This window comes from Zootermopsis nevadensis, unplaced genomic scaffold, assembly GCF_977971745.1.
Source record: "Zootermopsis nevadensis isolate Lab colony 2312 unplaced genomic scaffold, Znev_1.0 Znev_ptg000006l, whole genome shotgun sequence".
Lineage (NCBI taxonomy): Eukaryota > Metazoa > Arthropoda > Insecta > Blattodea > Termopsidae > Zootermopsis > Zootermopsis nevadensis.
This window is the reverse complement of record NW_028259138.1, coordinates 5,264,638-5,288,997: the sequence shown is the minus strand read 5'-3', so window position 1 is coordinate 5,288,997 and position 24,360 is coordinate 5,264,638. Positions and strand designations below refer to the sequence as shown.

Genomic DNA, 24,360 nt, shown 5'->3' with positions numbered 1-24,360 from the left:
CGAGAACATTGCCATGTCATCTTTTTGTTGCAACAACTTATCGTCCACCCGATAGTAGGTAGTTCTCGAACAAACTTCCAATAAATCCATTACGGCTTCGACCTGCAGGGTGGACCGTTCCGGCGATGTATGATACATCCCTGATGACTGTTATGGATCGTCAGCTGGTAAGTTAGTAAAGAGGCTAATAACATCAGAGCTAACGAGGGGATCTGAACCTTGGTGATTTACTGTTTTTAACAGTTATTTGAAGTGGTCTGAATTCTTCACAAAGGCTTCCGATTTTCCGGCGAGGAGGTTCAGTACTTTGACCCTCTCGCCGGAAAATCAGAATCCTATCAATTATCACACGTTATCATAAATTTGTAACTATAATTTTTTTCCAGCTATAGAAAAGAGAGAAAATAAAACTAGTAATCTATTATCTTACAGTGCACATGCAAATTTAATGTTGCAAAACTGTTCACACTGTGTAAGTCAGGTATCATTTTTCATTTTATTTCGTTAAAAGATTACTATATCAAAAATATGTTCAAATACCGATAACATTGGTAGAACTTTTATTTTATTAATGTCTATAATTTATAACATGTACAAATTGTTTGTGCGTTGAACCGTTTCTAAAAATATCGATTAGAGTCTCATCCAAAGAAGCCTTTTGTATATGACCATTACGAATTAAGAAAAATTTCGCTCGACATATTTTAATGTACACTGCAGTACAAAACCTAATGGATGTAGTTTCCGAAATGAAGGATGCTGACACACAGGCGCATATCACCATTATGCGTCCATTTATATACTTTGCACATTTAGAGCAGAAAATCTGCTATAAAGTAGTGTTCTGCACTTCAGTTCCAACAAAATACGTATTTAGTTTCACAATTGCTTACACGCTTCACTGTTGACGTTAAACTATAAACTGAAGCAGAGGATTTAAAAATATCAATTCTGCACTACTCTTTATTATTCCCAACAAATCCATCATCAGGGCACTGACGATGGAGGCAGCAAGGACCTCTGAAACGTCGGTATACTTCTACTAGACTACACGGCGCAACAACTCAGAAGACAGCCATCTTCAGACTCACCGCCTTGAAAACCTCAAATCCTACAATGTTTAAAGTACTCAATCTAGCCTCGAGTTAAACCATTTTCCCACTCACCTGTGTGCGTGCGTAAGCGTGTGTGTGTGCGAGTGAATATTCACGGATTGTACTATTTGAACTTCAATGTATTCCTCATCAACTGCATTATTTTAATCGTCTCCTATTATGAACTCTGTCAACATTCACAGGACAGTAAAGGGACTATAAAAACGCTCGTCTTTCATGAGTGTCGGTGATCAAAGTTTAAATCCACGCAATTACAGACCTTTTATGGACAGCATTTCCAACGTTACAAACGGTTAGAGAAAGTAGAGGGAAATAGGAAGACAATAAGGGAGGAGGGAGGGCAGGGACAACTTTTTACGAAGAAAGCAGAAATTATAGGCAGATCTTTCAACCTGAGAGGTTGATTGACTGATTGATATTCTATTTAAATCGACATTTAGGTTTATGTATGTATTTCAATAAAAGTAAATTTCATGCGGTAAATTGCTGAATAACATTAAACTTGAATTTATATGCAGCAGTACAAGGTCACCTCACAAATAACTTTAATCAAAAGTTATCGGAACAGTCAGATTGTGTGCGTGTTATAATTTTCGACACAGGAGCACTTAAATATATGATTGTGTCTGATCACTGTCGTTATTAGAAGTTCTTCTCGGTTGTAACGCGCCTTCGTCACCAGTACTTGTCATTCAACACAGCGACGATCAGAAGGCGTAGTTCCATGCACGTGGCGTCCCAGCCCACCAGAAGAACAATCCAAAGATGGAGGAAAGTACAGAGAACACCAATCACTGTACAAACTACTTGGCACTACTCGGGTTATTGTGTGAAACGATTCTCATTTCATATTTGCTTATTCAGTGAGAGCCACGTGGACAAGCTGGAAATCTAACAGACCGACCTGGATGATAGATATTTGTTCTCAGCAGGGACAGGATGTTTCTCTTCGGCAGCGCATCTAGACCGTTCGCGGGGTCACCCAGTCTCCTATCAAAAAAGTTTCAAAGAGCCGTTAAACAAGGATAAAGCGGCCGTAGCTTAAAGCTGATCACCCAAATACATCTACTACCTAGGTTAAAATTGCGTGAAATTTCACCTTTTCCACTCCAGGTTACGGGAGATGGTCTTCTACGTTCGCTTTATTAGTATAAGCTGTTTGTTGCGAGGTTGTACTATTACACTCCCCTCTCCAGAACATAGTGTAAAATTTTGTGTTCTCTGTACTGACAGCATAACGCATGATGGTAGGGTGTGCGTCTCCGTTCACACGTTATACTTTTCAAAGTACAGTAACTGTAGGATTTGATGTTCTCACGACGCAGCAACCCAGAAGACAGACATCTCTAAAGTCACCGCCGTGGAAACCTCATATCCTACTTATTAAATATCTTTGTTCAGGAGTTGCTATAAACCCATTAAACAAATTAAAATGCGCATGTGTTTTGGGCGAGGTGGCACAAGTTTGAAAGGTTTACTGAAGTAAGTAGAAGTATGCGAGGAAATAGAAGGTCACAGATATATAAATATAAACTACGAAGGTGATTATAAAATATCCGCATTATTATAATATTTTCTTTGTATGATTGGCGACACTGATCAGGCTTGGTAATGCTGCAGTTGAAGGTCAGACGTGATATGTTGCGAGCGTGGTTCATTTTAGGTTACTTTCTGCCGAGTCGGTGTGGCATAAATGTGATTCCTACACTAAGGTTTTATACCAAGGACCAACAACACGAAGGTCCAATATTTTCAGCATTTTACACATTGTTACCCTACCGTTTCCAAGATTCGGTGCTGAGTACGCTAAATTTTTTGTTATTTTGTAAATGTGGATGAGCGTTCTTTCCATTCTGCGAACAGAGAACTGGTTTGGCTACTTTTAAAAATGTTGATCCATTTGTACACATTTCGTTGTGGCAAACACTTGTGTCCATACTTCAAACCGATTGTTGATGAATCTCAGCCCAACATTCCTTCAGACGCTAGAAAACGCACTGTTGCATGTTCATTTGATTTTGTAGCAAACCTCTAGTGGAGTAGTCATTTTTACACCGTGTTCACTTGGTACGAATGGGCTATAACTGAACCGCACTCACAGCATGTGACTGTCTGACCTTGAACTACAGATGACCAGACCTCGGCATTTATACCAATCATAAAACAAAAATATTCAAATACTATTTATATTTTTCAAACTTCCGCGTACGTACATTTGAGAAAGAACGAAATCGAAAGTAGACGAAGTACAATGGTAATGTAAGAAGTTGAAGATGTACTTTATCCAATAGTAGAGGTGTTAGCGGGTCTGTCTGTCATGTGTTTAGTGTGTTGTTTTGGTATGCCATATGTTCGGTATGTTGTATATCGAGTATGCCTTTTATTATGCTTTGTGTTTAGGTATGCTATGAGGTGAGTGTGTTATGTTTGGGTGTGCCATCTGTTGGGTTTATTGTGTTTGAGTATGTTGTGTGATTGGGTATGCCATGAGGTGGGTGTTGTGTTTAGGTGTGCCATGTGTTGGGTATGTTGTATATCGAGTATGCCTTTTATTATGCTATGTGTTTAGATATGCTATGAGGTGAGTGTGTTATGTTTGGGTGTGCCATCTGTTGGGTTTATTGTGTTTGAGTGTGTTGTGTGATTGGGTATGCCATGTGTTGGGTTTGTTGTGTTTGAATGTGCATTGTGTGTTTGGGTATGCCATGTGTTAGATGTATTGTATTACGTAAGTCGTGTGTGTGTTGAGTGCCTGGGTAATACATGTGTTGCATGTTCGGATATGCCATATGCCGTGACCCTCGAAGGAAGTTGTTACGGAATTTGTTGTGATATTAAATTTCACCAGTTACGTTTCTTATAAACATTTGATGCTGCACTTGTATTGAGCCTTTAGAGACAAAACTCATCAAAGTAAAATCTACAAACGCGGTTTCTTCCTCCAAGAACACACATAACATCACCATTTTAAAATGCTAATATACACGACGTTTGATATAGATATACCAAATTTAGATGCTGCAGAGTATAAATACCAGGTTCGTTGTTTCTGGCCAGCATTTCATGACGTCAACTGGTTTCACTGACGCCTATAGGAAAATCAATTCAAACTTCTGTTAATTATAGGATCCACAACAGGCGACCAAAATAAACCATTCGGACTGTATTCTCCACAAATGTGAGACGGCTGTAATGAATTCAAGGGAGAGCGTATAACACCTACCTACCTTCAAATTTTTCAATCTATACGGTGACATTAAGTAATGATCTCATGTAGTTAAAAAACATCAAGTTTAGTGAACTTATCTGTCTATTATCTCCACCAGTACAGGTTCCGATAAATATAAATTTGTCGGATGCAAAAATCTTTAAGTATTCAACAACGCCATGTTTGTTATCAATAACATAAGGAAAATGTGTTGCATAGAATTTGTAGTTGTGTTTATGACCAACACGCTACGTCAGGTAATTAGCAGTTTGATCATCACCATCATCAGTAGCAATTAGACCCATTAATCTGATCCTATTCCAAGGCTCAATCTTTTTCTTTTCCCATGACTTTCATTAAGACAAGTCCTTACTATATTAATATAACGTTAAAGAATTTTCTGTATAACACTAGAATGGTATAAAATCTGAAGACATTCTGATACGCTTTGAAGATATTTTTGTTGACATGTTTATCAGTTCAAATACCTATCTTACCTCCTAATTTATTTTTCATTCAATCAATATGCAGAGCCTACGACTGTTGAAAAAAACACCTCTGCTGCTACTATGTTGTTTATTTAGTGACCAATACAAACTGCTGTACGCAAGTGAGCTGGTACTGCCAACATTATATAGAACTCCATAATTGTTTCTTCTTGTGATTTGCATTTTAAAGTTTGTTGTCACGACCACGTAAGTATTTATAAGGTCATGGTTTATTACCTAGATTCAGCCTTTTATTACTACCTGTTTGGCAGCTTATGTAGTTGCAATTTCTGTTGCCTGTCTTAAACACCAGAGAAATCACAATTAATTTTCAGATATGAGATACATTCACTTTTCAAATAAATGGCGGTATGTAAAACTCGTTCTAGCCCACTCAAAAACACGTCTGAGAAGGGCAAAATCCGAAGACTCGGCACACCTACACACAATCTGCTGTCCGTAGGTCCCACAGAAACACTCGCACGAAGAGGCACAACAACTCGCACGGATCATTTTGCATCTGTGTATCAATATTATGTCGCCAGCTATAATAATGTAAAAGATTAGGTAGCTTTGTGTCTTAGAATTTCTACAAATATGCTATATGCATGTCCTTAGGGGATGTCTTGTTTTTCTTTTAAAACTTTTCAACATTAACAGAAATTCGCCTAAGTCAATACAGTCTTATTTTGTTATTTCCAACAAAGTTTATTTCAGCCCTTTCTGCTTTGGGCAAAGATATTTTTTAAAAAGTTTCACAATTAATGATGGGTATATGATTCAGTTGTATTGCAATTTTTCTGTTTTATCGGATCCCTTTTGCTTTATTTTGTTAATCGCATACATCATAGGCAAATTTTGTGTATGTTGTATATCAGTCTGTGTTGTCAATATTTTCTCTCTCTTCGTTAGATTTTATTTCAATGTATGCAATATTTTGATCTTCAAAGTGTTGATTTTAATTAAAATAACAGTTATTTCCAATATTTTAGTTTATTTTAATGCAGGCTATACTCCAACCTAAACCACTAAAGCGGAATCCTTCCTGAGAAGCTGATAGTTTCTAAGATTATAAAAGTTTTTCTTTTTATGTTCAATATTGTGTTTCTAATAGCTCGCAATCGATCCTGAGCCAGATAAATCCTGTCCACGCCATCATATCATATTTACTGTAGAACCATTTAAATATTATACTTCTATTTGCGTCTTGGTATTTCAAAGGACTCATCCCGTAGAATTTTGAACTAAAATTTCATATGCATTTCTCATGTCTCCAATGCATCGCTCTTCTCGTCCTCTTTGATTAAATTAGTCTAGTGGTATTTGACGTAGAGGACAGATTATAAAGTTCCTCATAAAAATGTAGGCCTACACATGTAAGTTGTTTTAAGGAATGTGTTTGTAAATTATAAACTTATAAACGTACTTTATTTTGCACAGTTTCTTTCTATGTGGACTTATTACATTTCCTAGGATTTAAATGTACTTTCTTGTTCGTTCTGTTGGTTTATCTAGTAGTCTGCAATCTTGGATCTTTCTGTTTAACATGCCATAGCGCCACTGTTTTATTGAGAAATGTTTATCTCAGATTGTTCTGTTAATAATTCATGTAAAGTGAGTCTCATTTGTAAGTCACTTGCTCCCGTAAAGAATAAATAACCAGCTGCATACAGTTAATGCGTTAGTTTTTCCAACTTACAGCGATGCAATACATACATTTCTGACGTTTAAAGTCTCACTGTGAAACGAAAATCTCATAAATATTTCACGGTTAATTTGCATCGCTTTTATAAGATAGATTCTGCCACATTTAGAAACGAAATATTATTTGTTATTTTATGGAACACAATAAAATACAGCGTTCATTATGTTTTATCCAGACCACCATGTTGTTTATTCATTTTACCTACCCATGTACTTTACGTACGTTCAAGAACAGTGAAGTCTACTTGCAAGCAACATTGATAATAATGGGACATGCAAAGAAGACATTAAGAAGCAGCAACAAGAAGTACAACAAGAATGGTAAATACCCCAGTGTGTGGGAATAACACGGGTGTTAATAAAGGGACAAAGAAAATTATGTGTAATCAAATGTAACGTGAAACACGGTACAGATTCGTGGATTGTAAATGGAGATATGACATAAAATGGTTTAAAATTGTAGTAGCTTTATAAAAGAAGTCTAAGAGAGAAAGTAAATATGAAAGAAGAAAGAAAGACCGAAGATAATATAAATCTTAAGTAGCTATGGGCGTTTTAGGACATGGGAAAAAGAACAATAAAATAGACACTGGAAAATGAATAAAGAAAGACTGAAATTAGTTCCAAAAGACAAGAATAAAAGTTATGAGAAATTAAACTATAAGACAGAAGCCTTGTACTGGAAAAAGAAGTGGAATTATATACAAGAACATGTACCAGGATCAAGACTTTGGCTTAGGATTAACAACGAACAACTTTCAAAGTTTCAAAGACATTTTAATGAGTCGTCCATGTTGCACAATGTTGACTGAGATTCTAAGATGTCTGCAGCTTGTTGAAGGGTGTACAAATCTGTACTCTAGATAATACACCGACATCGTTATTTTGTAGATATGTTTAAAGTGAAGATGGTTGTCTTCTAGGATTTTGCAGCAAGCACCTCTAAAACGTCGGTAATCTTCTATCAGATTATACGAGGCAAAAAGAACCCGGAAGACAGCCATCATCATACTCGCTGCCATGGAAATCGGAACTGTTTAAAGTGAATAGTTTTAACAAAACGTTATTAGGATAATCGCAATTAACAAAAAAGATGACTGAAGTGAGAAATACGAACATACCACATTTTAGTCGGAAAATTTGAAGTTACGAGTATCTTTAAAGATGTAGAAAGGATATTTTTAAAATTGATCTCACTTTGTTACACATCTCGCTCATCTTATCCCATCTTGATTTAATCTCCCTAGAGTTGTCTAGCGTAGAGCATAATTTATGAAGCCCCATCAGATTTCGAATGGAGTAAACGGTAGCAGGTCCAACTGTAAACGTTCTGAGTGAGCAGACAGCCATGCAGTGGTCCCACGGCTTGACAACATTAGTATATTACAAAATGTCAGAAAAGTTCCCTGACTTTAACGTAATTCTGTAACTACCGTAAGGGAATGGTACATGATATTTGGTACTCATGTCTCACGTTCAAGTATTTTTTTCAACATTTTGTTCAGATAGAGTTTAATTTATTCTCTATTAAAAGTGAGAGGATAATTTTCATATTCACATTAGATAACAGTAACAATGCAGTCTGCAGTATTCTGGATAGAGGAAAACTCTTTAACTTCTACTGCTGTTTTCAGGTACTCAGCCATATTTTAATATAATTTATTCGTAATTTCCGTGTGATGAATTTTATCTTTTGTCGTTATTTAGGGCAAGAACACTTCCCTCAATATCGTACTCATCGTGGTTAAACATTATTTTAATTAAATATTAAAACGAGTAGCTAACACGGGAATAATTATCTTGGGGCTTTTCTAGGGATGGTCGTTACGATCTTCTGTCCAGACTTGCGATTTTCCAGATATTTCTAAATTCCTTAAAATAGGCCACGACCGATTTTGTTCCCCTTTTCAATTTAATCGAAAGGCGTCATCCTTTTATATAATTCAATGTTACGACAGTCGATACAGTGTTGTTAAATAACTTAAGACAAATCCATCCAACATGGAAACTGAAAGAGATGAACGTTACTATCCTTTGTCAAATACTTCACATTTTAACTTCCAGTTTTGTATTTCGAATGCATTGTCATAGAAACAGCGTGTCAGTTATACTATTGATTTTGGGAAAGCCTGTATTTTTAGACAGACGATATGGATATGTAATCTTTTATTCCTAATCTATTAATCTATCAGTTAGTCCTACGAAATGACGCAATTATAGCTTAATAATTCAAAATGAAGAAATGCAGCCCTCATATGACATACCACGTTCAATATTTTGCTCCTATTTCAGGTAGGCAGAAAATACGCATTTCGTTAGCATTTTGCAAAACAAGGTAGAAAACCTAATACGTAAAATTGGAAGTGAAATTACAATTTTGAAGTTGGTACAAAAGGTCAAAGTCCTGAAGTTTAGAGTAGAAAATGATTCTGTTCACTTTTGTTGCCTAAAGCAGTGTCTCACATCCTACCATCACACACATTTCTCTGACTAACAAACCATGAAACTAACTACCTAACTAATAAATTAGCTGATTAGATAACGAACTATGTAACTAGTTATCCAACAAGACAATGAAATTCCTTGAAACAACTTAATATGATTCACGTACTAATACTATTTAGCTATTTAAAATCAATTTTAATTTATTCTTAGGTATCCTATTCAGTATCTTCCCGTGAGGTTTCCTGACAAAATTTTTTGCACCCTTCTCGTCTCTCCCATACTTCATTTTTTAAATATTTGTTTTCCTTATAAAAGTAAATTTATAAACCTCTATTAACACATGTCTGTGTAATAAAGACATTCCGACACTGTTTTCGTGTTCACATAACACTAGAATAATAAATTCTTCTCGGGCTACCAGACGTGTCAGGTGACTTAATGAAGAAAACACCAACGTTTCGAGAACCACCTTCGTCCTCGTCCTCAGGGTACTGTCAGTACTGATGTGTTCTTCATTAGGGCCACCTTACAAGGCTGGTAGCCCGAGAAGAATTTATTATACTTAGTCACCGTGAAAGCTTCAGATCATACAACACTGTTGAATGATAAACGAGTGTCTGTCTTTCTGTTGTTCTTCCTGCCCCCTACACCAGCGGTTAAGTAAACGCCGCTTACGTGCTTACGAGACATATCGAGCTTCAAATAACATTTTGACGCAGATAGATGAGCATCTTCAATCATTAGGTGTTCTTGACGCTCTCGCGTGAACGAAGAACACTTTATGGGCTCGTCCGTATCTGTTTGTCTATCGAGGTTTTCTTAGGAACTACAGAACCCACATGACACGAGATCGTCATGAGAATACACCGTTGCAACGGTGGTAACCAAGGTCATCGTTGGAACATATGTTTCGAACAATGGGAACGAAGCCCATGTTGTGATATGACCCTGTGTCTTTGTAATGAAGCAACAGTGACACCCCAATGTAACAACAAATTACTTGAACAACATTGTTATATTTGATATTTCTTTAAATGTGTAAGAATCCGCATTTATTTTAAGTAGACCGTGAGACAGGGGTCCTCAACTTCTCCCAGACCTGAGATCACATTTATCCTTTCTTACATATTAGCGGACAGCAGGGTTATGAATGACAGATCATTGAATTGTCATGTAATTTTTTTAATTCTCTAAACTGGGCTCACTATTGTTTTCATATACACACATTGCTCATCTGTTTCAACAAAATTAATATTTATGTCAGATATTCTACACTGATTTTTCTCAGATAATTTGTCAATATCAGACTTAATTGCAGTTGTTGGTATTCGTATGGATCTTTCCAAGCTTTCACCAACAAAACGAATCCTAGTTCTTCGTCAGAAGTTCTTTATTAATCTGAACAATTGCTCACAGTGATTGGTAAGGCCAAATTAACATTACCTGCTGTTATGAGGTAACTTTTTTTTATATACTGTATAGCCGCTCAGTGATAGGAGCTAGGCTCCTTGGTAGACACTTGAATGTTCTCAGGGGTGTTAATGGCATGTAACTGCCGACAACTAGAAGCTGCCGCTGTTGCTGAATATAATTTTTCCTTTTTACATTATTTATTTAATTAAGAACAATACAGATGATGATATTTGGCTTTAGCCGCAAGACGATGATTACAGAATTGTATTGGATTTGCGTGCGACTGTGTTTAAAGTTTGTTGGAGAATCCCAAACTGACGCGCTGCTATAAGCGTCTTGCCCCTGGTTCGAATCATTCAAAAACAGTGACGTATTCACTTGCATTCAGCTCTTGCGTCTAATTGGCTCTTTCAAAGTTTCCCTCTCACACTCCGTAATGTGTATGGTCCAGTAAAATTCGTCTGCAGAGTGACAATAAACCATAAAGTCCAAACTGACTTTTGACATATTGAAGTCACAAATGTCAAAGTGTGACACATGAGACTACACCCAATTCACGACAATTTATTACCCATTAGTATCAAAAACAAGACTTCCGGGAACCGAAGGTCCTCTCACGTCTGTGTCTTAAACACTTAGGTAGATGCCATGAAATGGAAGTATCCAGCCCAGTATTGCACTCCAAACACCACAAAAGTTAAAATTTTGAAAAGAAAACTTAAAATAAATTCAGATTAATAAAATAATAAGAAATTAAATAGTACGAGGTGCGATCGGAAAGTTTCAAGACTGTGTCAATAGCGGGCGAACCGGATGTAGTACGAGCTTCTGCCGCTAGGGGGTGCGGCCTACATTCATAGTGAATCAGTGTGCCAGCCGGCATCATCGAATTAGCATTTGTTTCTTAGTTACGGCGTTTTGGTAGTGCATTACACCGACCCTCCTGCGATTTCGGAATGGCGGATTTTCATGAACAAATCAAATTTTGCCAAAGACTCGCCAAAACGGCTACGGAAACCTATGAAATGCTAAAGCAAGCATTTGGGGAGTCCGCAATGGGTCGTGCACAAACTTTTGTGTGGCATTCACGTTTTAAAAATGGCCGAACCTCTGTCGATGATGACGAGCGTTCTGGACGACCATCTTCGAGGACAACGCCCGAAAATGTTACGAAGATTCGGCAGGCCATTCACGAAGATCGACGTCGTACCATCAACGACTTGTGCGACATTGTTGGGATAGGCTATGGGACCTGTCAGCTGATTCTAAAGGAAGAACTCCACATGCGACGCATCATGACAACGCGCCAGCGCACACCGCCCTCAAAGTTCGGCAGTTTTTGGCCTCAAACACCATGGCCGTCATCCCGCACCCTCCTTATTCGCCGGATTTAGCTCCGTGTGACTTCTTCCTCTTCCCAAAGATGAAAATTTAGCTAAAGGGAAGGAGATTTGAGACGATAGAAGAGATTCAGGCAGAATCGCAGATGGTGCTTGACAGGCTGACAAAGAAAGATTTCCAGGGATGCTTCCAGGCTTGGCAGCGGCGCTGGGATCGTTGTGTTCACTCCCAGGGGAACTACTTCGAGGGTGATGGATGAATTTAATACCTGAGATAAGTGTACGGGTTTTTATAGGCGCAGTCTAGAAACTTTCCGATCGCACCTCGTATGATTAAATTACCTCAGCAGAAGGTGTAATTTGGGCCATTATAACAGAATGCCACAATATTACGCTTACGGAACAGTGATCACGGCGAATTAAGAACCCCGCCTGTAAGAAATCTGGAGGAACTGACATTCGACAAGTGTGAAACGAAAGCAAAATTTAAAAGAGAGGAGACAACAGAAGAAAATAAGGAATAAATCGTCTATATTAGATACAAACTTGACACCATTTAAAATTATTAACAAGAGAGTGTGACGACTGTTGAGAATTCTTATGGTGCACTGTGGGTAGAGCGCGGAACAGTCTACTAGTAGAGCGTGGGTTTGCACCCTGCGGCCCGCGAGCCGCATGGGGACTATCGCAACCTTCATATGAGGCCCTTTACATGATTTGGTAATTAACCAGTGGGAGAAGGGAAACGATTTTCTACTGCTGAGTAACAATGATATAAATGCACGTACATAATATAAGTATAAAGGCAAATACAATAAATATTTTAAGGAAACAAATAATTTTGTAGCTATAGGCCTGTAACGAAGCCACGGTGGTCTAGCGGTTAGAACGCTGACCTTGTAATCCTGGGGTCTTGGGTTCGATTCCCGGCGGTGCCCGAATTTATAACTTGTGTTGGGCAAGGCCGTGGTCTAGGCAACACGGAGTTTTCCTCCGGGGGCTTCCCCGGTTTCTCCGTGGCATCCCAACAATTACTCCATTCACACACAGAAGAAGGCAATGGCAAACCACTTCTGGATCATCTGCCAAGAACGTATATGAACAGGTCCCAGTCCGAGAAAAGGATGGAAGGATCCTGTTCATATGGACCTGTCGTCAGACAGAACACTAAATAATAATAGGCCTGTAACGTTAAAATATTGTTATGACGCTATGTTCTTCAAAGCGTATGAAATACATCAGAGCAATACACAAATCACTGTGGTATTCATAACTGGTTTTAGGAAAATAACAATGACTTGAAACTAAAACCGGCTGAAATTTAACAAACAATGCCTTTACAATAAACTCACTTGTATGGAGACATACAGTTGTCCATTTTCAAGTGAATACAAGCTGTTCTCTTTTAAGTCAAAGCAAAGTTTTCGCTTATTGTCCATGAGACTATTACATTTTTTTCTTCGCCCTTCGGAACATAATAGCCATTGTGACCCACTGTAATGAAAAGGTTGCCGATCCCTGGTAGTGAAAATAGGTTATATCGAGGCAGACCTCGAGGGCCACACGGCTAATAGAACTATATAAAATCTGAACTGTGAACAGTACGGAGGTCTTTCTGAGGAACAAATTTATTTATGCTGGCCAGTTAAGTTGAGAATATAAAATGTGGGATTCGTATCGCATTCCTGTAGGTAAAACATGGAAATTTAAATGAAACGTGTCCCTTGAATACTTTACCATAGAAGCGACATTGCTGAGATCATTAAATTATCCAATTAATATGGACACGTGTTGTGAATTAAAACACATGCTCATAGCCGGAACTATTTCGGCAGAATATGAGTCCTTGGAAAACCTTTGGAATAAATGGAAGGAGTGTTATGAGATATTGTCCTATTTCAAATGTTACATCAGTGAATATTGGTTGTTGGCCTCAAAATAATATGATGGTGTCACGATTATGAAACGTTTGATTCCAATAGGAGAGACCTGGGTCATCAAACGTTCTTGATTTAAGTCGCAGTCTACTTAAGAAACAATTAATTCATACAAAATGTTAGTAGGGAAATGCTTGATAAACATTCGCTTTGAAGACCGATAAGGATCTGAGAAGACAGCATTAAGATAATGATGAAGGATGGGTTTAACTAGATTAATTAACGTTTAATGGCGGGCTTTGCTATAACAGATGTTGAACCTATGGATTCTCGTACCACAGTGTTATTTATTACGTTTACGTACAACTAACCCACTGCCTACACGGTACAACGTACCTAGCGCAATTTTCGTTGTGTTGGTTCGCTGTATTTCTCTGTGGCCTCTAAAGGGTTTTCGTTTGAAGCCTCAGGAAATATATATAAAGGAAAAGTCCAGCTCTCTTCTTCACCAAGAAAGAGGCCATAGTTTGCTATCCATCGGTCATTATTTGTTACTGAAGAGAAAACATGCCGAAGCGACGTTGAGTGCCCCAAGAGAGAAAAAGGAAAAACCATGTTTTCTAAAGAACATTCGGAGTTCTATCGTTCTTCTGAAACACGTAAACATGGTTTATTATTTCAAGGGAATTACAGTGGCGTGCCACGCGATAATGTTTTACGAGACATTGGCTCAGTACATAGAACAGTTTACTCCCAAATGTTCAGCGTTATTTCAGTAATTTCAATGGTTAAAAATTGCCACGTCACGCACTGAACTATTCTCTATTCTGTGGATTTTAGGTAAATTACTATACATCTATGGTGATGTTAGACACCAACCTCCTGGGCGAATGCACAAATACCTAAGCAAATCACACAAATTCGTTTGTCTGGAAGTAAACGCAAAACACCAAGTGTACGTTCTTGTGCCACCAGAATTATGGAAATATAAAGGTAGCTAGATACATAATTGATGCCAGAAATATGCAGCAGGGTACAGGTATTTGGGGACGACAGAAATAAGGTAAGTCAAAATGACATTCGCAAAGCATCTTACAGCGAGTTAAACGCTTGAGTTGGGAGTCATGTGTCTTTCCGTCTTGTTTTGAAAAGAAGCGCAAAGTTTACCCGAAGTTACGTGTTATGCCTTTAAACCTAAGCGAGAACGTACCAAACATGTTTGAAATCTGAGATTCTTACTACCGCTCATCCATGAACCAGCCGCCGTGTTATTCTAATCTTACAAGTGCCATCAGATATCAGATGAATTATATACTAAGAACTGCCATCGTCCTACACCGGGCTTTAGGTGAAGGCTTCTGAGCAACCAGAATTATGACTATAAGAGAAAGGCAGCTTATTCTCTACGACAAACGTAAAACCCGCTTTGTTCTTATGGGGGGGGGGGGGGGGGGCGGTGCAGTAATTCGTGTTATATGTTGCATGAATTTCTCCATCCTAGGAATTATGCGACGAGCTCACTTGCCATATTCTACTGCTGGAGGTGTATTGGGTTTGCTTTTACACAGTCTGCTGTTTCTTATCAGTTTCCAATACCACCACCAGGAGGTTATGCTCTGTGCGATAATTACCGTTGTTTGCTATACTTATCTAGCTTGTTCCTCGTCTTAGCGGGTATTGGGATCCAGGTAAATATGCATCCCTGCTTTCCTCAAGCATGCCAATAGCACATAATTTCATACTGATATACATAATTTTTTAAGAATTATTTACAATTATTAACGGGAGCAGTTACTAACTTTCCTCTGAAGCCGTTCTGCTGTAAACAACAACTGCGCTCTCTTCTCCTTGTTTTTTTTTTTAAAAAATAGCTGTTATGAGAATTAAAATGGCTGTCTTTTGGGTCGTTGCGCAGTGTAGTCCGGTGAAAAATTACCGACGTTTCAGAGGTACTTGCTTTCTCTAACATCAGTGCGTCACCCTTTTGGTTGAGGTAGTAAATACATCTGAAACGTCGGTAATCTACAGAATAAACGGGGCAACAACCACGAAGACAGCCATCTTCATTCTCCCCGTCGTAAGAACCTGAAGTGTGTTGTGAGATATTGTAGGGATATGGCTGTACTGTTATATAACAGACAACTGGAGCCACAGTGACACTAACGTATCAAATAAAAGGTTTATTGGAGATTCAACACGGAGGAAAACATTAAGGCTTCCATAATCTTGTAACCAATTCATGATGTGAATGCAATGGCTGTAAAGAAAGTAGATCATAGTGAGCCAACGATTATGGCGAAGGAACTTCACTTACTAAACTAACCATAATTCTTCTGTAACTATAGCACGTCAGATATATACTGGTTTCCTTTCTGCCTGTTTTGTGTTGTGGGCAACACTGACATTGTGTGAACAGGGCTTTTCGCAACTTCTCGTGGCCGGTGTCCAAAAGGTGACCAGCATATTGTGTCTACCTGCTCGGAATGCATTTATGTCCGTTTCATAGATATTGTGGGTGATCTCTGTTAGTAAATTATTTATCGGCTTGTCACTCAAAAGTCATCAACCTCGAAAATATACCCAGATGAGCAATAGTTTCCAACCGAAAGTCAGAAGAGTCATGTTACAATATTGGTAACAATGTGATCATAATGTTAAACGTAGGGTCGTTGTCTCAAATAAGTAAATATACTCGTTGTTATTCTGCCTCTTTTAAATTAAGCCAGAAGACTAACACGACAGACATCCTAAGTTTAAGAGACCTGAATAAATTTAGCACAAAAGGCAGTCAGTAATTTTAAATGACAAGGTTATTTTAAAAAAATTACTATTTAAATTATTTTGAGTTGATTTTTGTTTTATAAGATACAAATTTTGGTGAAAGATTGGGAAATTATTATTTCATTTAGCTAAGAAATGTGATACCATATTGTCTCGATTTCGTGTTGTTATAAGCAGTGTCATTGCTTAACATTAATTGTCTGTGCTGTCGTCTTCAGGCACAAAGAGCCAAACGATTCTGCACTTCTAATGGCCATAAGGAACTTCGCCGACAACACGCAGTACTCCTCCTGAAAATAAATGCTGTAGTGTACAAACGCTTTGAATTACTACCTCCAGGATTCATTTTGAGAAACTAGTGGTTTCTCAGCTGCTTAAAAATTTCATCGTCTTTTATGGAATCCGCTGCTTCCTTACCTTATTAACATGAGCCGCCATTCTCAGCGACTTGAATCAGTTCCACACAACTACACGTCTTCTACTTAAATTCATTTAATATCAACCCGAGACCTATTGCATGTGGTTTCTTCTCTTCAGGTTTTACAACTAAAATTTTGAAGTCGTTCTCATCTTCGAATACGCTAAATATACAGTCTTTCTCCTTCTCCTTATTTGATAAATCTAAGTTACATTACGTGAAAAGTGTCCTGAATATCACGACGATAATCATTGTATAGTTCCCTGTAGCCCTGTTACTGCTCTCTTATGTAAAAATGTTTTCGTAAGCTCCAAGTTTTCAGACACTCTCAGCCAGTGTTTTTCTTTAGAGACCGACGGTGAGAACGGTAGTTTCGTATATTTTCATGGAAGTTATAAAATTCAATCCAAGTTTGACTTCCCATTCACAGAAACATTTTACACCAGTTAGGAAAAACATCCTTTCCATATTTACAAACGGCAAGATTTAGTTCAGCTAATAAGTACAACTGACATTTATCATGCGTTCAGTTTCACAACATGGCGGTGACTGCAGTCTGTCGAACTCCCTGGTTTTAGAGGTCGCGCGAGAAGTGCTGGCACTTGCGCAAAGGACTGAATTTGGTCGTATGAGATGGACCCGCCCGAAGCACGCGCTAGAGGGGTGCCAGCTTCACTTGGTTTCTACAGTACGCGACTGTGATCTTGAGACTTGCAAAGAATGCAGGAAGTCCGTAGCGTTAAAGACAGACGCCCTCTTTCCTCCTTCCTCCTTTACCCAACTTCCTCACCCCGCAAGTCTCAAGATTACAGTCGAGAACTATACCTCTAGCTGTGTTTAGATCGGTACGTCACCGCAGCTGAGGCTGTGCGACCCCCATACTACTGAACTCCCCTCTCTCGGCTTATACATCGCGCATTTACGTGCCACTACTACTCGCGCGACCTCTACAATGCAGACGTTGCCAGTGCTTTGTTTTATACAGACTTATTACCTAAAACCGATAAAACAATATCTACAGCAACTTAAGCTGCTGAGAATACCACTAATGGGGTCAAACCAACATGTCAGTGTCTCAAAATTGTCAATGACTCTTGATGATCCGAGTGTCCAATTAACATTTTGTACATTATGATTGAGTTACAGAAATGGAAGATATTCACTAAAACGAGAAAACAAGCGAAACAAAGAAAAGAATGAACGAAGAAGAATACGGGTTTATTTTAGCAAGACAGTTTATGATGGAGCATAAGTATTCTTCACGTTATAGGTTATAATTAAATAAATGGAAGCAATACATCGATAACAACAGTGATGTCTGTTTTCTCTATGATAACATACTTACGAGTAAGGGGCCATTTTATTACAACAATTGTCAATGGTTCTTCGGAATTGATACGTATTCGGCAAAACTTCGGCTACCAGTCCCACATCCATTACTGAACGGTCAGCACAGTATAATCATCACAAAATGTCGTCTGACCTCTTGACGATTAACTGAAGTTGTTTCATGTAATCAAACAGCTTCGTTACCGGAAGATCCTAAGATCCTACAGCGTCTGTGAAAGCATGGTTTTCATTACCCTATTTCAGAAGTTGCTAATCCTGCTATTAATATTGGAATTTATCTTTAGTTCCCATGTCCTAAAATTAAATGTGGCACACGATAACTAATTTAATACGTTGTGAATATCCTGATGTCGAGTGGAACAAAGTTACTGAGGTTTAAACAATTCAAAATAAAGTTATAATCACGTGAAACCAAAGAAACGACAATGTAAAACGTTTTGTTTCGTTTCTAGTTTACTAAAACTAGACAGTGTAAGACCATTGCATAAGACAGAAGCATTCTCGAGTTTTGACTGAATTAAATGAATGTGTATGATGTTTCTGAAATATAGTGCACCACTTTAGGGGTGTGTTATTAGCACAGGAACAATAAAAGAAGTCTAAAACACAAGTCCTTGGAGCCTTCGTCCATGAGTCATGTGCTATTTTATTTTGGAAACAGTAGAATAAGAAATAATGTATAAACGAGTCCATAGGAAAATATTTATTTACAAATCTCTGAATTCAACGTTATAAATAACTGTTTTGACAACAATATAAATTACAAACAATGCTCATTGTGATGTCCTTGTGCGCGTCTCATTAAGGATTGTCGCACGCTCTAAAATTCTAGGCGTGTTAGGAATTAACTAGACCACGTATTCTGCTCTTTTTTACAGTTCCGCAACTTTATTTACTGCCATAACACACACAATACTTTTAATATGAGCCGACAATTAAAAAATCCAGCCAGTTTAAGGCAGCTGATTGTGTAGGCCATAGGTCGAAAGCGAAACGCCCAAGGACCCATGTTTACACAGACATATTTCATTACTTTTATGTAGAGAACACGTTCCTAATGTGGTAACGTATTTTCAGGATAACTATCTGATAATCTACAGAAGAGTACTTATGTATATTATGGGAAATAATTCTTAAAATCTTCTATTTCTAAGAGTATGTGTAGTCAACATACAATGAAAATGCAGTTTACTTAGTAGATAACGTCTAAAGTATTTTATATAATGGCACATGAAATAAAACATCACCAATATAATAATGAATATGGATACTAGTTTTTCATATGAACGAAACAATTTTAGCTCAGCTCTATAGTTTTCACCACACCAGTTTTCAACAGAATCGATGCGAGCTTGTAAAAAATTGCAAAATCTCGATATAGGCCTAATTATACTGTAATGTAATTACATAACTCATTTATTAAAGTGTTTCCCGGCAGTAGAGAGAGTGTAAGAGACGAACACTATTAAATGAATAGGTTACATTAAACAGAAACCAACGAAACTAGAACATATAATAATCTAAACACCTTCTCGCATTCATAAAGTGAAATATCTGCGTACTTCATTTACATCAATGGTGAGCCTGTCTGAAAAATTGTGTCCCAATGCACTGCTTACAAGGTAGAAAAATTTTGTGGATTCCAATGTGTCCCATCTGACCGAATTTGCCTATGGCGAACTTCGGCATCCTTGTCTAGTTTACTAGTTACGTAAGTCATACAGGTTTTCAGTACTGTACATGCAAACCCTCCCTTGCCTTCCCTGCTCCTGTCTCGAGTCTTGTTCGACGTAAACATTGACGATGGTCTTAGGAAGAAATCTACATTCTTTGGTCAGATGGGGTTTACCAGCAATTTCCATAGTGGGACAGAGATTTCGTTTGCCGTTCAAAATCATATTTGCATAAAATATGAAAATAAGGAAAATCATGATAACAAAATTTGGCACGTGTTAATTGTATATTCTGTATTCTATTGGAGTTAGTCACTGATATTTTTCCACACGACAAAGTCATATTCCAAGTTTGACTTGACTACAGAACGCGACTGTGATCTTGAGACTTGCAAGGAATGCAGGAAGTCCGAAACGTTAAAGGCAGACGCCCTCTTTTCGCCTTCCTCCTTCACTCCACTTCCTCACCCCGCAAATCTCAAGATTACAGTCGCGGATAATAAAAGCGTAGCATAAAACATTTAGACTAAATAAAATGGAATAACGTGTTATATAAGACCCTAACGTCTTTAGTGTAAGGGAAAATACACAATCGATATAACAATGAACGTGCACTTTACTATGTAACACAATACCAAAATTTTTTATTCACTTAATACGCAAAATTAAAAAAAACATTGTTATAATAATTAAACTTGTTCGTTTTATGAGTAAAAGAAATAATTTTAGTTCTAGGAATATTATGAAAGCAGTTTTCTTCATATCACTTCAGTACATAAGCAATATTAGCTTTGTAAAAATTTGAAGTCTTCAATAGACTCTAAAATCTAAAGTCTAAAGACTTGGTGTATTTAAGGTTATGGACAAATAGGATAAACCAGACAATACTAATCTCAGCACAGTTATGGTTACTTAAAACATTGAAATAGTAATAATAACAAGAACAAAAACAATAATAATGACAAAAGCAGTATTAAGAGCTTACGGTTTGTAGCTGGGAGCAACCTCTTCAATAACTGGAAACTGGCATTGCCTCCATTACAGGTCTGACGAATGTAATTCGATGCCCGGCCTTCCAATAACAGCTCAATCTCGTTCTCACCAGAGGCAGCGTCGGTCTGTAGTTAGTTCAAAACGATTACTAATCCGCTGCACATTTAGAGTTCTTGTGTCGAGTGTATCTGACAACGAACTTAACTGCAGAGACAGGACAGATATTCCACTCACGTCAAAATGAGAGTCACGTTCAATGCACGCATTGTTCCTGTCTGCCGTCACACAACTTCGGGCGACGCGAAAAGAAATTAAAAGTTGCAATTCTGCACACACGCATCTTTATGTATGTTATGCCGTACGTTAAAGCAACGCTACTTTTTTAAAGGTTAGAACATTTGTTGTACCTCTCGACAGACTTGGTGAACGTGATTGTTGAACCAGAGATATTTAATTAGTCCACTGATATCAAGAAGAATGAAGCAAATTAGCAATCTGCTGTATTAGGCATAAGAGGAGGGACTTCGTGATATGCACGTGCCAACTGATGTAGTGATAATGGCGAAATGATGAAATAATGGGTGAGGTTGTTTTGACATGCGGCTAAAATGGGAGAAGGGATGCGTGCAAAATTTTGATGCGGAAACCTCTGGAAAACACTCACTTGAAGATCGAGAAAGATAATGGATGTGATGAAGACAGACTGTGAGGATATAAGCTGGACCGACTTAGAATTGTCTATTAGCACGTTTTGGTATTAGTGGTGCCCTATACATTTTCCAACTGATTTTGTTTGGTGTCATGGCAGCAGTGGATTGGACTCTTATACATGTCCTCACAGTGTTCTAATTCAGAACCTATAATTTACAGGTAACACTTTTTGTTCATTTTGTTATATGAGATCTTACATTTTATTATCGTATCACCCAGAATTATGACAATAATTTGTGGACTCCTTGGCGGCAACAAGAATGCACAACATTTATCACAGATACATCTCTGGCGGAAATTGACTAGCCTCGACAACGGATTAAAGTGTGTCTTGGGGCAAGTTGCGCAAATTTAGTATTAACTTTATTCTTAGTTCATGTATTGTTTTGCAACTACACGCCGTTGTGCTGCGTAAGACAGAATATTACAAAAATAAAACGTATTAAAGCAAGTAGAATTTGAGGTTATCAAGGCGGTGATTTGAAGATGGCTGCCTTATAGATTGTTGGGCCTTATAGTCTGATAGAAGTTTACCAACGTTTCAGAGGTCCTTGCTGCGTCCTTCATCAGGGCGATGAGTAAGATTGATCCGAAGGATTACGAATTTCCCAACGCAAAGATGAGTAGCCGTCCCACAGATGTTTACTAATCAGGATTTGAGGACCTTGCGGTGGTGATGGAGGCAACAAGTACCTCTGAAACGTTGGTAATCGTGTACCAGACTACACGCAAAGTCCAGAAGACAGCCATATTCGTATTGAAGAGTACTTAAAATCTATAAATTCCGAATATATTTTCCTTGGTTTTAATATTTTGTTATGTAGTTAAATTATAGGAATTCTTGTTTGTAAAACCTTTAATAATGGCAAAAGTTCAGAATATGACCAACTTAATGCCAAGCAGTACACAAAGGAAGAGTATATGTAAATGAGAAATTAAGCGGCATAAAGTTTTAGAAAATATTATGGCTTCCCTTGTCCCACCCGTAGAGGCAAAGAGCCTGGATTTGAATTAACTTCTTATAGATACACTCACTAATGACCTATCATGTTAAACTCTCAACTGCAGAATTTTCTGTCAAATAGAATTTCACCTAGAGGTATGAATTCTTAAAGCCAGCAACTACTCCAATTTGATTCGTATTATTCTTGTCTTTTCAAACGTGAGCACAATGTCAAGCGTTAGACTACTAAAACTGAAAGGATACCAGTGTTTAATTATAACTGTAGTTGCGCCATAATTCTTAAATTGGCAGTTTTTATATCAAATTAAAATTACCATAACACAGTTCGCCGATACGAATATCTGTCTGCCTCCTCTTGGTCTACACACGCTTTAAAAAATGTGGCCAAATTTCTGTACTGCGTTTATACTTATTTTTGTAAATATGCACACAAGAAAAGTAAATTGGAACTGTACGCCTCCATCATAAGAGCGAGGAGCACCTATGAAAAATCACAGAACTTTACCAGACTACATGGCTCAATATCACAAAAGACAGACATCGCTGTGGTGAGCCTTAGAGGCTATTATTCAGAATCAGTCGAAAGTTTCTTTTTGTACCTGTAAGAATAAGTATTGCAAGTGATTTTCTACGTACAACACACACACACACACACACACACACACAACCTAGGTGGCGCATCAAAATTGTTTGTTTCGGCTCTAATTTTAAAATGTAAAGCTTTGTAATTTTTAATTTCCGCTAAGCAACTGAATAATTCATGTTGAACATCAGTAGCAGCCTACACATTTTTTCCCCTCTCTCCTTTCCTGTGACCGGTCGAGTGGTGATGAACAGGACGTGGAATTGCGGGTTTCGTCGATGCACCAGTAACGAACTGAAAATCAGAACCGTATTACAAAACCTAGATCCTAGGAAAATGGAATGATTTCGCATGTCATTAAGCGCTCATTCTAGTTGCGAATGTTAGTGTTCAGTGTTTCAGTGTGAGTAATTTTGACGCCCTTTCAACACAGGCTTTAATTTTTTAGGTTTTAAATACAAATACGTTTATGTTACTAATAAAATAATTAGACTTTTATAATATTACGTGTACTTTACAACGCGAGAGATATAGAATGTCTTGCCTTGAAAACCATTGCTGTTTTAACCAGGGCTGTGGAGTAGGAGTCGGAAGCAATTTTAGGTGGAGTCGGAGTTGGTAAAAATGTACCGACTCCGACCTCGATATGAAATCTTATGAACAACTTCTATACCGTGAGCCTCACGCTTAGGGAGAATCAACGATGCCTGCAGTCACATGGTGTGGAAATAATGCTTTATAATTTTGGCTCCGGTACCTTAAGAATACAAACTGTCCATCAACCGATTTCTCAAATAAGTAAACAAACAACTATTAACACTATAAAAAGACACTATTGCCATACGCGTTTCAACTTCAAGAGGTCATCATCAGTGGCATCTGGGAAATTAATTCATTTAATCAAATGGTTTAAACTGGATTTAGAAATAATTAAGGTGTTTCACAAAAGTTATTTAAACGATACTGCACTAGATGTTGATATTCAAAGAGTAGAACTATGCACTTAGCTATTGATCCGATGGTTCGGTAGCCGTACCTGTGAACTCCAGAATCGTGGGTTACGTATTGTTACTTCTTTGAAATTCTAATACACTACACAGTATGCAAAGTTTTAAGATTTTAACCGATTTCTACAATAACCATTAGACGTATATTTAAATATAGGTTATAAGTCTAAAAAGTAGCCTGATGATTCACGTGGTAGTGATGAAATCTCGTATGGTGCCATTTACCATTTTAGTAGGTTTATCCTTATTAATACGTATTGCGCTTTTATGAAGGAGTGGGAGTCGGGGTC

General features: G+C 37.7%; 1 long non-coding RNA gene across 2 annotated transcripts in view; it reads right to left on the bottom strand.

Moving 5' to 3' along the window:
• Positions 1-1,561: 1,561 nt before the first annotated feature.
• The window catches only part of LOC110827518 (uncharacterized), a 108,781-nt gene continuing 85,982 nt past the window's right edge, over positions 1,562-24,360 (bottom strand). For both annotated transcript variants that reach the window (XR_015533823.1, XR_015533824.1), the window contains exons 5-6: positions 20,798-20,930; positions 1,562-2,105 (exon numbers count right to left, since the gene is read on the bottom strand). This is a non-coding gene — a long non-coding RNA (uncharacterized LOC110827518). The remainder of the gene's footprint in view (positions 2,106-20,797; positions 20,931-24,360) is intronic.